The following is a 13,295-nucleotide window of genomic DNA, read 5'->3' as shown; positions in this document are numbered from 1 at the left end:
TCAAGGTGTCAGCACAGCTGGTCTCCTTGGAGGCCTCTCTCCTTGCTGTGTAGGCGGCCACCCTCTTCACGTGGCCATCCCTCTGGGCACACGCACTCCTGGCTTCTCCCTGTGTCCTAATCTTTTCTTATAGGGACACCAGCCAGATTATGGGCCTCATTTTAACGAATCACCTCTGTAAAGACCCTGTTTCCAAATAGTCACGTTCTGAGGTGTGGGGGAGGGGTTAGGGCTTCAACATGGGAATTCGGGGGCACATAACAGGGAGCCTCCAAGCCTGCCTCATTCCCACAAGGCCCTCACTTTTCTGGCAGCTTCCAGACCTCCCTAGGGCCCAACTTGAGCCCAGGCAGCCTCAGCCTGTAGAACCAGTTAGAGCTGCCAAGAGAACAGGTCGGGGCAGTCCAGGGGGTGTGGGTTTGCAGAAGGGACCGGAGTTCCCTGAGGACTGGTGGTCAGGATGATTTCTGCCTGTGGCTACGAGGGCGTTTCTAGAAGAGATTCACATTTGAATCAGTGGGTGAGGAAAGCTAATCCCCCTCCCCAAAGTGATGGACCACGGTCAATTCTTTGAGGGCCCACGTGGAACCAAAGGTGGAGGAAGGGGAATTCACTCTGTCTGTTGAGCTGGGACGTCCAGCTTCTCCTGCCCTCAGACGTTGGTGCTTGTGGTTCTCAGGCCTTTGGACTTGGACTGAATCACACCCCAGCTCTTCTGGGCCTCTCAGATGGTGGGACTTCTGACTTCTCAGCCTCCATAATCACGTGAGTCAATTCCTAGCATGAATCTCCTATATCTCTATATACCCTGTTGGAGAACCCCGGCTAATACGCCAGCAGCGTCTCTCTTTGCCTTGAAGACGTTCATTTTATTTTATTTTTTATTGAAGTAGAGTTGATTTACAATATTATATTAGTTTCAGGTATACAACATAGTGAGTCAATATGTTTATAGATTATACTCCATTTATAGTTATAAAATAATGGCTATATTCCCTGTGCTATGCAATATATCCTTGTAGCTTATTTATTTTAGACATTAATAGTTTGTATCTCTTAACCCCCTACCCCATCTCACCCCTCCCTGCTTTCTTCTCCCCAGTGGTAACCACTAGTGTGCTCTCTATATCAGTGAGTCTATTTCTGTTTTGTTATGTACATTTGTTTTGTTTTTTACATTCCACATATAAGTGGTAACAGAGTATTTGTCTTTCTGACTTATTTCACTAAGCATAATACCCTATAGGTCCATCCATGTTGTTGCAAATGGCGACACTTCATTCTTTTTATGGCTGAGTAGTATTCCATTGTGTATATATACCACACTTTCTTTATCCATTCATCTGCTGTTGGACACTTGGGTTGCTTCCATTTCTTGGCTATTGTAAATAATGCTGCTATGAACATTGAGGTGCATGTCTCTTTTCAAATTAGTGGTTTTGGTTTGGGTTTGTTTTTTTTTTTGGATATATACCCAGGAGTGGAATTGCTGGGTCATATGGTAGTTCTATTTTTAGGTTTTTGAGGAACCCCCATACTATAGTGGCTGCACCAATTTAAATTCCCACCAACAGTGTAAGAGGGTTCCCTTTTCTCCACATCCTCACCAGTATTTGTTGTTTGTAGACTTTTTGATGATAGCCATTTTGAAAGGTGTGAGGCAGTATATCATTGTGGTTTTGATTTGCATTTCTCTGATGACTAATGATGTTGAGCATTTTTTTATGTGCCTGTTGGCCATCTGTATGTCTTGTTTGGGAAAATGTTTATTCAGGTCTTCTGCCCATTTTTAATCGGATTGTTTGGTTGTGTTGAGTTGTATGAACTGTTATGTACTTTGAGTATTAACCTCTTATCAGTCATATCATTTGCAAATATTTTCTCCCATTCAGTAGATTGTCTTTTTTGCTTTGCTTGGTTTCCTTTGCTGTACAAAAGCTTTTACTTTTAATTAGGTCCCATTTTGTTTATTTTTGCTTTCATTTCTTTTGCCTTAGATGACAGATTTTTTTTAAATGTTGCTTTGATTTATGTCAAAGAGTGTTCTGCCTATGTTTTCTTCTAGGAGTTTATGGTTTCAGGTCTTACATTTAGGTCTTTAATCCATTTTGAGTTTATTTTTGTATATGGTGTGAGGAAATGTTCTAATTTCATTCTTTTACATGTAGCTGTTCAGTTTTGCCAGCACCACTTATTGAAGAGACTGTCTTTCCTCCATTAATTATTCTTGCCTCCTTTGTCATAGATTAATTGACCATATAAGTGTGGGTTTATTTCTGGGCTCTCTATTCTGTTCCATTGATCTATGTGTCTGTTTTTGTGCCAGTACCATGTTGTTTTGCTTACTGTAGCTTTGTAGTATAATCTGAATTCAGGGCCTGTGACACCTCGAGCTCTGTTTTTCTTTATCAAGGTTGTTTTGGCAATTTGGGGTCTTTTTGGTTCCATATAAATTTTAGGATGATTTGTTCTAGTTCTGTGAAAAATGTCATGGGTATTTTGATAGGGATTGCATTAAGTCCGTAGATTTCTTTGGGTAGTACGGGCATTTTAACAATATTAAATTCTTCCAACCCATGAACACAGGATATCTTTCCATTTCTTTGCATCATCTTCAATTTCCTTCATTATTGTTTTACAGTTTTCAGAGTGTGGGTCTTTCACCTCCTTGGTTAAGTTTATTCCTAGGTGTTTTTTTAATGTGATTGTAAATGGGATTATTTTCTTGCTTTTCTTTCTTATAGTTCATTATTAGTGTATAGAAAAGCAACAGATTTCTGTATATTAATCTTGTGTCCTACAACTTTACTGAATTCATTTACTAGTTCTAATAGGGTTTTTTTTTGGAGACTTTAGGGTTTTCTATATATAGTATTGTGTCATGAAGCAGGGTCTCTCTGGTCTGGCATCCCCCTACATGTGGCTGGGAGGCTGGGTACACATAGGACCATGGAGGTTTTCAGTGTAATTATCCGGGCTGCGTCCCCAGGACAAATGATTTCCAGTTAGTCGCCTGCACTCGGTGAGGGATCCCAGGAGATAGGCTGGCAATCCTGTTCTCATCCATGCTCCTGTGAACCCAGTCATGTGCCCACGTGTCCTACCCAGCACCAGTCCAGCGAGTGTGGGCTGTAATTCCATATAATACTGCAGCCCTGAGCCCCAGGATTTTTTTTTTAACTTTCCATCACTTGTTTGCTCTCCAGCACATGTGTTTGAGGAGCTTTGTTCTTAGAGCATGAGACTGTCAAACCTCACTTATAGGAAAGTCCAGGAAGGATGGTTTTCCTATTAGGATAATTCGAGGAGGGCATGATAAAGGGACTGGTTATGAAGGGTTAGAGGGTAGGTCCCTGGAGAAAACCTACCTTTCTGTAAACTATACCTCTTGGAAAATGGCAATGCTGCTCCAAGGTGACCCCAAGGGCTCTCACCGAAAAAGCCCTGATGGACACAGGACAGCCCAGAGTCCCGAGTGGAGTCCCAGGGCGACAAGGGTGGTTTTAGGGTCTGAGAATGATGTGGACCATTCTGTGGGTCCCTAGCGATCCAGACCTTGGGCTTGAGAACCAGTGGGTTTCCCTGGCCTTATCCACTCTCTTTCCAGCACATTCTCTGTGGAACCTTGGGATTTCCATAGGCTGCTTTGATTTAAAGCCAAATCTGAGATGACCCGGTGAGACCATCCACCTGCCTCGCTCTGTGTGGCTCGGTGACCCCCATGGATTTCCCTCTGAGGACCTGAGGCTCCTGCCCTCCCCAACGTCAAGAGCTGCCATAGGGAACAGGGGTCCCGTAATTGATGGGGGTCAGCTCCCCACAGGTCATTCTCCTGGAGTCACCTTCCTCTCCAGCTAGCAGTCCACACCCACAGAGCAGCACCCCTCGCCCAGGAGGGACAGTCTGTGTGGCACTGCCCCCCGGGGCCGACATTACCCAGTGCCCCTTTGCATGTCCCTCGAGGCTCCTCAAGTGCACTGGGCACTGCCAGTCAAGGGCAAGCACAGGGCCACGTTTCAGCCTTCTCCGAGCTGGCATTCAGGCTGGAGCCCAACACCCATCGCTCAGTTCAAAACCAAAAACAGTCCTTCAGGAAAACTCATCAGGCTCGGCTCCAGGCCAGCCAGTTAAAAGTGGATGCTGGTCCCTCAGAGGCTCACACAGATCATTTCTGCTAATTAAACAAATATTTTTCCAGACCAGCCTTGGTTTCCGCTACCGCCGTTGGCCCCAGTTGCTGGCACGCCATTGGACCTGTGCCCTGAGGAACAGCAGAGATCAGGGGACAGACAGAGCTCTGGGGGCAACAGAAAAGATGTGTCTTCAGAGCAGAGGAGTCTGAGTCCAAACAGAAAGAAGGGCGAGGGAGGAAGCACGGATGCTCCAGCCCTGAGTCACAACCAGCTTACAAATCCCAGCTCATTCACACACACACACACACACACACACACACACACACACACAAATAAGCAATCTAGGGCACAATAACGATTCCAAATTCTGAGGCTTGAGGGCATTTTGTTCCCGCCCCCTGAAGGAAGCGTGAGGGCGGCTCAAGAAGTTAGTTGGAGAAAGGAACTAGGAGATGAGGTTCAAGGTCTCCATGTAGCCAACATCAGCAGGGGTTCTGAACCCCTTTGGGAGTGTAATTATCACAGTCACCCCCCACTTCCCCTCACCTGACAGCCCCTGCATCCCAGAGAAATGTCCACACACATCACGTTTCCGCACAAGGTCAGGAAGTGCAGGACCCCGAGGCCGGCCAAGAGCAGACCACTGATGGCAGGTCCAGAACCCCAGTGCCGGAGCGGTTGGTCCCTGAATGGGAAACGGTTTGTCCTCTTTCTGCCCCGCCAAGACCCTGACTGGAAGCGCTCAGTTCTCCGGAGCCTCCCACTGCCATGTCCCCACAAACCCTGAGCCACCCTTTCCACTTGGGACCCCTGGCTTTTCTCAGAAAAGGCTGAGCTTCTCACTGCCCCATCCCCATGAAGACCTGCCAGGCTTGGCTGCACAGAAGGAGCGATGCCCGTGAACTTGTTCCTCTCTTGAACCAGGTCTGTAAAGCAGAGCAAAGCAGAGGTGCTCCGGTTGAAGAGGGGGTGGGAGAAGACCCCCCACTGACTCCTGGGTCTCTGGGAAGCACAGTTAGAAAATGCTGGACTAGCAGATTCCTAAGTGCCCTGCAGCCCAGGAATGTTATGATCAGAGATCCTGGATCTAAAACACCCCCCTCCCTACCATCCCACTACCAGTCACCCATGAAACCAACACTTGCTGGACTAGTTATGCATTCCTTCTTTCCAGATCATTCCATTGTAGTGAACTGATGAACTAGCCATGCTTCAGGGTTCAGGGGGTGTTATTAGGTTAATGACCCAGTCCAGCCCCTAAGGGAGCTGCATAGTAATGGGAATCACTTTGCTCCAAGTGAGAAATGTTAGAATATATGTTTTGCATTTTTTTAAATGTTATAAGCAACTGCTATACCATAGAAATACATTGCAAGAGAGGTGAAAACTCCCCCTCTCCTCTCCCTCCAAATCCAAGGCCTGGGATAAAGCAGTACTTAAGTGATGAGCATCTTGGCAGGCCTGGCGATTCATGCCAGGAGAGCTGGGTACCTCCACCCTCCTGGGGCTCTGGCCTGTGCAGGTGCTGCTGAGCAGGGTTCTTGGTCCCCTTAATCAATAGAAATTGATCAGAGGCCAGACAAGAAATTCAGGCAAGGCTTTATTGGGGCCCTTGCTACAGCAGGGACGAGCGAGAACAAACAAGGTCCCTTGCTTGCTTCCCAAGGTGGGGCGCGAGCTGGTTCCTTATATGGGTGAGGGTAGGGGTGTGTCCACGGGTCCGGCTGGAGGGGGGGCTTTGGTGTTCTGCCCACCCCTTTGGTGGTGTTGGGTGCAGGGGGCACGCACAGGACCCTGCTTTTGCTCCCGACACCCTGTTTTGCTCCCTGGCTCTTCGGGGGTGGCAGTTGGGTTTTTTTGGTCTCTTTGTATCTTGTCCAGAATTTGCCCAAATTCGCGAGCAGGCAGACACGCAGTTATTTTTAGTCCCTTATAATTTCTTTGTATTTTGTTGCTCGAGGAGATGAGGAGAGGTGTGTCCAGATACAAGCATTGCAGCACTGCAGCAAAGGGTCCCAGGGCCCAGCCTGTCTTACAGGTGCTGCCATGACAGCCTTTCCTGGAGGCTCATAAAACACAGGGTTGTATGAATTCCAACCCTCACTCCCTAAACAACTGCAACTCTGAGCCTGTCACTTGCTCCTGCTGCCTTCCTGAGATAAAGGGTTAACCTTTATCTGAGCCCGCAGGGAGAAAACCAAACCATAAAAGCATCAGTCTCAAGAAGACCAGACAATCGGGGCTGAATAATCATCAGAGCTTCCAAACCACCAGGAGTCTGAGGTCTCTACAGACCTACGCTTCCAGGAGCTTTGAACTTATCAGGACTGGCAAGAAGCATCGAGTCCAGCACCACACGTTGTCTTGTGCAGACTCTACTTGAACACTTCTGGTGACGGGGAGCTCTCCACCTTGCGTTGGGAGAAGGTCCTGATAATCAGGAAGTCCTCCCTCACAGGGAGCCCAGACCCTCTTCCCAGGTTGTGCACACCCCCTGGGGCATCTGCTGGGCCCCGCACGTATAGGAGCTCCCCGCGCAATACGCTGACACCTCACGAGATAAAAAATGCCCATCTCACATCAAAGAAACTTCTCTGCATTATGAGTCACCCGGCATCTTTCAGGCTGGACATTTTCTCCCCTAATAACCAGACCTTCCCTGAGCCCAGCCAGGCCAAGTGTTTCATCTCCATGCGTGTCCTGTTTGAGCACCAGGGGAAGTCGTGGGTACATCTGATCTTAGAGCTGGGAGCAAACAATACATCAAAGGCAGCTCCTTTTGAAAGTAGCGACTGCCCTGTTACAATCCAGCGACAAATTCCACCTGGCATTCCAGGAGGAAATCCCAGCTGACCTCTCCCTCCCCCAGATCCTCCGGAGCTTAACGCACTGCCCGCACCATCCATCAGACCCTTCATTGTGTGCTCTTTCCAGGCGTCTTTTCTCCTGGAGAGAGTCTGGGTAGACAGAGCATTTCTCCTTCCCCAGCCCCACGTTCTGATCATAAGCTAAGTGTGGGGCCGCAGAGAACTCACTGAGTTTTCTGGCTGAGGGGTCACAACCCAGAGACCCTCGTGGTGCCACTGCTGTGCCACAGCGCTGGGGGGCGTGGCCTGGAAGAAGAGTGAACTCAGCTCCTGCCTGGGGTGGGGGGTCTCCCCACAGGACAAGGGGAGCCAGCTAGCATGTTCGGATGGCACTTCTGCATCGTGGCTTGGGAGGGTGGCACGAGCCTTCCCATGAGCTGAGCGACGCGGCAGAAGGGACAGGCTAACCCGGAAGGAAGGCAGCTCCTGGGGTGCAGGGGTGCACAGCCGGAGCAGAGCTAAGGGAAGGAGACAGGAGCCCAGCCAGCGAGGGTGTCCCCCACATCGGGGAAAGCTGCTGTGCTAGGGACTCACCCCTGGAGAAGGCCAGCAACGGTGCCTGGCATGAAGAGACCACTCTGGACCACAGCACCACTGCCCCCTGCATCCCTCCTCTTCATCCCGACCCCGAGGAGCCCGGCGCCAAGGCAGGAGGCTCCAGCCCGAACCTGGGAGGGCAGTGGCCAAGGCTGGACAGGGCTGGACCTCGCTCCTACACTTCTGGGCACACATGCCCCGACACTGACAGGAGCCCCGGGCCCCCTCCTGGCGTGGGGAAGGACACTGCGCCCTCCAGCTACCTACTTCAGAAGCGGGGTCCTGGGCAGAAACGAGGGGCAAGGTGACAGTCTCCATCTGGATGCAGGAAGGAGGCACCATCCTAACCATCCATCAACAACACCACCTGTTAGGGAAGGTTTCCCCTGGGCTCCTCCCAGGGGACTTGAAACTCGGTGTGTGTGGTATTGATCTCACCTTTGATTCCCAAATGCCCTGGAATGTCTGGCACAAAGAAAGTGCTTCCAAGATATTTACTGGATTGAGTTTAACGAGGAGACCAGTGTCTGGGGACAGCTCTGGTGTTTTCAGCATCACAGAATCAGCCAGCTGTCTGGTTCTATCGCCCTTTACAAGTGACAAGGGCATCCTGCCTGAAATCACTGTCTTGGAGGCGGGAGAGACTTTGGAGGAAGGAAGTGTGGTTCCAAGTCAAGATCGTTACATACTTCAGTGTATTGGGGCCCAGATAAATCACAGATGATACAATCTGAAATTCTCTCCCAAGCGTCCTTATATGGGAGATTCGTCCTACAGCCATAACTCAGTTTTACATAGATGCACTTTTTTTGGTAAGTGCACGAACTTTTTTATAGGTCTTCCCCTCCACAGAGGATGCCTCAGCAAAGTGCTTAATAAATTGAGAGTACCGTGTCAGCACATATTTTAGAGTGTAGACCCTTGGTGCAGTTTTGCACTGACCATTGCCATGGGTGAACTTTTTTTTGCGGTACGCGGGCCTCTCACTGTTGTGGCCTCTCCCGTTGCGGAACACAGGCTCCGGACGCACAGGCTCAGCGGCCATGGCTCACGGGCCCAGCTGCTCCACGACATGTGGGATCTTCCCGGACCGGGGCACAAACCTGTGTCCCCTGCATCAGCAGGTGGACTCTCAACCACTGCGCCACCAGGGAAGCCCGCCATGAGTGAACTTTTGATCTTTGATCAAGTGGACTTTTTTTTTTTAACTCTTCCCCAAGATCCGCAATACCTCTGGGTAACCTGGACCATATAAATATTTAACCAAGTTGTTCCACATGGGATTTTCAAGTATGAATGATGCAATCTCCCTCGTAAGAAAAATCTATGTTCCCCTGATTTGCAGTCACAAGCCACCACCCCTGCAGACCACCCCGCCGCACACTGCCTTTTTCTTACCACACACACACTGTCTGGAGAGAGAGCCAAGGGACCTCCGGGGAGGAAACTGCGAAGAAACAGAATGTCTAAATAAAGTCAAGTCTTCTCAGAGCACCTCGCGTTCATTATTCAAAGAACATTTCACACATACCCTCTCGCTCTGTACAAAGCACACCTTCCCCGGTGGCTCGGAAAACTCACAGGCAGCCAGGCCTAATCAGTAGACATGCACATCCATAAATATCTGGTCCTTCGAGCCAGCTTCTAATGTAACTGCAGCCTTGGGAGGAAAATGCAAAGAATATTTAAACTTTAAACAATGTCACATCACCAAAACTAACGGGCAAGGGCCAGTCGGGTTCTCATCTAAAATTAAATGTAGTGTTTGCAGAACCTTTACTCAAGTCCCTTCAGATTCTTCCCCGAAATAGATTTGAGTCTTTGCCTCTTGCTCTTGGCTTTGTCTCCAGACAGCTTGCACTGATGGCAAAAGGTCAGCGTGGGTGCAGGCGGAGGGGTCTTGACCACAAGGCTGGGGGTAATGGACTGATCCCATCCAGAGATTCTTTGGAAACAAGTTGGAAATGATCTTCTTAAGGATTTGGACACCTTAAGAGAAAAACAGTTTTGCGAGTCAAGCAATCCATCCGTGGTTGGTGGCTGAGATTAGCAGGAACATGACCACCCAACAATGGCTCTCAAAGAGCCAGTGATACCGTTTCCGGAGGTGAAGAGCTGAGTTTACTGGTCCGAGGCTGGGGAGAGGTCAAGGTCCAGCCCTGCCATGTACTAGAGTTTGTGCCTTGCTGGACAAGTTATTGAAGGTCCGGTTCCTCATCTGTAAAATGGGGATGAGCTTTGTTGGGAAGGTTAAGTGCGGAGGTACCCAGGGGCCTGGCATGTACCAGTTCCCTATAAAGGTGGGTTATTACTGTCACCCATAAATAATGCTCTGACGTACCAGGTGACATAGCAAGTAAGTGGCACCGTCATTAAATTCATGGAAGCTCAGTGGTGGAGAGATCGGGGCGACACAGAGAGGGAAGAAGGTGTCCACAGAGAAAACGTTTAGCCATGACTACGATTTCAGAGATCTGGTCACTGAGCATCCCAACCATGACCCTTGCTCCTCCTTAGGCTTGGTTTATTCTAGTCTTGGCCAGACGGGATGGCTGTCTTGTAAAGGGTGGGATTTGGGGCCATCTGCTTGTGTTCTGCTGGCCTCCCCTCCCACCCTGGACACCACATCCCAGTGAGGGACTCGAGATGGAAGGGGGGCGGTCCTCAGGCTGCCCCCAGAGCGGGGCTGCAGAATGTCTTCAGTGGCCTTACTGTGAGATGACCACCAGCTTCCTTTCCCGCCCGTGAGGAGGACCCGGAAGGATGGGCGGGCAGAGTGGGGAGATCCTTCCACACCTGCAGTTAGAATCCATTTGACCCATGCATCCTCACCCTGTGACCAGCCTGGGAAAGGACCCAAGTGGACCCTGCATGTCGTATGAATCCCGGATGAAGGGCTGGCTGAGGGTCATGATGCACAGCCATTTGGGGAGGGTCTGGGAGAGTCTGCGTTGGGTTCATTCCCTTCTTTGTGCAACCTGCTGGTTGAGCATCTGCTGACAGGTCGTCCAGTTCTGTTAGGAGATGATGGGAAAGGTGAGTCAGAGCACATGGGGGCTCGAACAGGTGCCCAGGACACTGGACTTTACTCGGTGGACAATGTCCCTTCTGGCTTCTTACCACCGTCAGCATCCCATCAGTGATAATAGTAATGCAAATAACAACAGCAATACCTAGCATTGCCTGCGAGCTTAGCATGAGGTGTTGTTTGAAGATTTGGCATGAATTAATCCTTCAGTCTTCAGCACACTCTATGGGGAGAGACTTCCATTTTACAGATGAGGAAACCGAGGTGCAGGAAGGTTAATGACGCTTCCCAGAGGCAAAAGCTCCGCGTGGCAGGGCGAGGCTCCCGCCTCTGCCTCTCCTGACAGTCCCCTCCCAAGTTCACGTCACCTCCTCGGCCCCCTCCTTGCTCCCGATCGCGACCACCGCCCCGTGCTCTGGTCCTAACCCTCCACCCAGGTTTATCTCTACACCCGGCCCATCTTCACCATAGCCGCTCTCAGGGCCGGAAAGCAGTCTGACGGCCCTACCCCTGTCACAAAAGGTGGAACATCTCTTAGAGGCATCTTGTATGCCCTTTAACTATTCACCTGCTCCCATCAGCGGCAGTGCCTGCCACCTCCTTGGTCCCCCAAAGTAAACTCGGAGGCCCAGGGCTGTGTTTACTTCACACTGTGTTGCCTGGACATAGAGAGCGGGGCTCAGCACAGGCCCTGATGAGTCCTGGTGTAGAGCCCGTGCCAGTGCAGTGTGCCAGCCCCAAAATGGTTTCTCTTTCTCAGGGATGTGGACATTTTCTTCTTTGAAACCCTCGAGTGACAGCAGGCAGATCCCTCTGCTCTTCCTGTATCTCTGTCCCCAGAGTCGTGTCCTCACACTTCCTCCTCACCTGGAATGTCTCCGTAACGGAATGAGGAGGCCCTGAAGGGACAGCCCCCCAGCAGCAGAAAGGCCTGTCATGGCCACCTTCGTGACCCCAGCCACTGAGGCTTCATGACCCCGCAGACCAAGGCTGACCCCTGGGAAGAGAGGACATGGACATTTCAATGAACACAACGGAAATCTCAATGAAATGAACACCAAAGGCAATAGCCCAGACTTCCCCAAAGGGAAGGGACCTTGAAGTTGGGGGAGATCTGTGTTTTTACTACGTATTCTTTTTGTGCCATTTGTGTCATACATAAAGCGTGTATAATTCCTGCCGTATTCGTGCAAGGAAGTACCAGCTGCTGTAACAAGCCACCGCAAGCCTTGGTGACTAAATGCAATAAAGCATGCACTTCTCTCTCAGGCAAAGCAGAGTGATTGTGCGGTTCTCCAGGTGGCTCTGCTCTGCCCTGTGGCACGTGGTCCTCCACCAGACCTGCTGCCCTAACCAGCTGACTGGGGGAGAGAGGAAGCTAGAGACGAGGGGGCCTGGGGCCAGCCTGGAAGAGGCATACATCGCTTCAGCCACATCCCCCATCTGGAAATAGGGGGAGGAGGGCAGGAAACGTGGAAAACGAAAGGATTTGGAGAAACCTGCACCGACTGCTTCTGTCTCGTCTACCTGACAGAACTGTGTTTATCAGAGCAACACAAAGAGGCATAGGACAGGGTCCTGGCCTGTGGTAGATGCCAAGATAATAAATTTCCTTCTTTCTTTGCCTTTGGTGGTTGGTTGGGGCTGGACGGTTTCTAGAATGATGTTTGTGTGTAGATGAGCCCTAGGTCTTTTTTCTTTTTCTAAAGACCTGCTAATGAGGCTTTTTGCGGCGCTAGCCAGTCATCAGAGGCCCAGGTGTGTGTGTGGGGGGGGCGGTCACCCTGATTTTCCGGATCATTTGGAAAGCTGTGTGCTGCGGACCACGATGACGTGTGCTCCGGACCACGATGACGTGTGCTCCCACACCTCCACCCACCTCGTCAGCCACAAACACACGTCTGTCCTGCTCCGGAAGGAGATGTAGGCTCAGGTGACTGGATTCCGAATTTCCTCAGTGCGGATTAAAGAGGCTCGAGGAGTCTGTGCGGACGGGGCCAGGGAATGAGCTGTCTCTGGCTGAGAAGTTGTGACTCAGGGTAGAGTCAGCTGTTCCCCGTAGATGCTGGGAGGCTGGTGGGATGAGACACAGGGGAGGCGAGATGCAGAGGCTCAGACTCTTCCCTCACCTCCCCTTTATCCCTTCCTGCCCTCACCTGAGGCTTGTTGATGTAGTAGAGGAGGGGATGGAGGGGGCTGTTGGCCAAGGACCCTGTGTCTTGGGGGCAGAGACAAGGTGCTGGTGAGGATGGGTGGCCTACAGGGCTTCAGACCACCTCCAGGGAGCAAACGGAGCTCAGTATCGGCAGACAATCGGCTGCACAGAAAAGGAAGAGAAGCAACTCAACACAGCTTGTAGGGGAGCCCATCCCCACCGTGGCCCATGGTTCGTTGTCTCTGAGAGTGTTCCCGTCAGGCTGAGGGAGCTTTGTGTGAGATTCACAGGTTACCGGCTTCCGGGAGGAGCCCCAGTACTTTTTCATCTTGGTTTGAGACATCCCGTTGCTATTGGTTACAGCAGCATCCAACAGCAGCTGTTACGTGGTAGCTGACCCCTCAGGCAGCCAAGCTCCTTCCCGCAGCCCCATGCTCCCCAGCGCTCCCTGGGGACACACCACCCGCTCATCCCCAGGTCCCTGGGCCTCTCGATGGCTGTGCCGATGGGGCCTCCAGACCCCTCGGGTTCCTTCTTCCCACACCTGCTTTTTTACTTCCAATCCCCCCGCGAGG

The 13,295-nt window shown here is 50.8% G+C and overlaps 1 long non-coding RNA gene across 1 annotated transcript; it reads left to right on the top strand.

Moving 5' to 3' along the window:
* The first annotated feature begins 443 nt into the window (after positions 1–443).
* LOC307050805 lies at positions 444–12,153 on the top strand. Its single transcript, XR_013810809.1, has 3 exons — positions 444–520; positions 680–765; positions 11,326–12,153. It is a non-coding gene; the product is annotated as an uncharacterized lncRNA (long non-coding RNA).
* The last annotated feature ends 1,142 nt before the right edge of the window (positions 12,154–13,295 follow it).

This window comes from Hyperoodon ampullatus (genome assembly GCF_949752795.1).
Source record: "Hyperoodon ampullatus genome assembly, chromosome: 3".
Classification (NCBI taxonomy): Eukaryota; Metazoa; Chordata; class Mammalia; order Artiodactyla; family Ziphiidae; genus Hyperoodon; species Hyperoodon ampullatus.
This window is presented reverse-complemented; position numbering and strand designations above follow the sequence as displayed.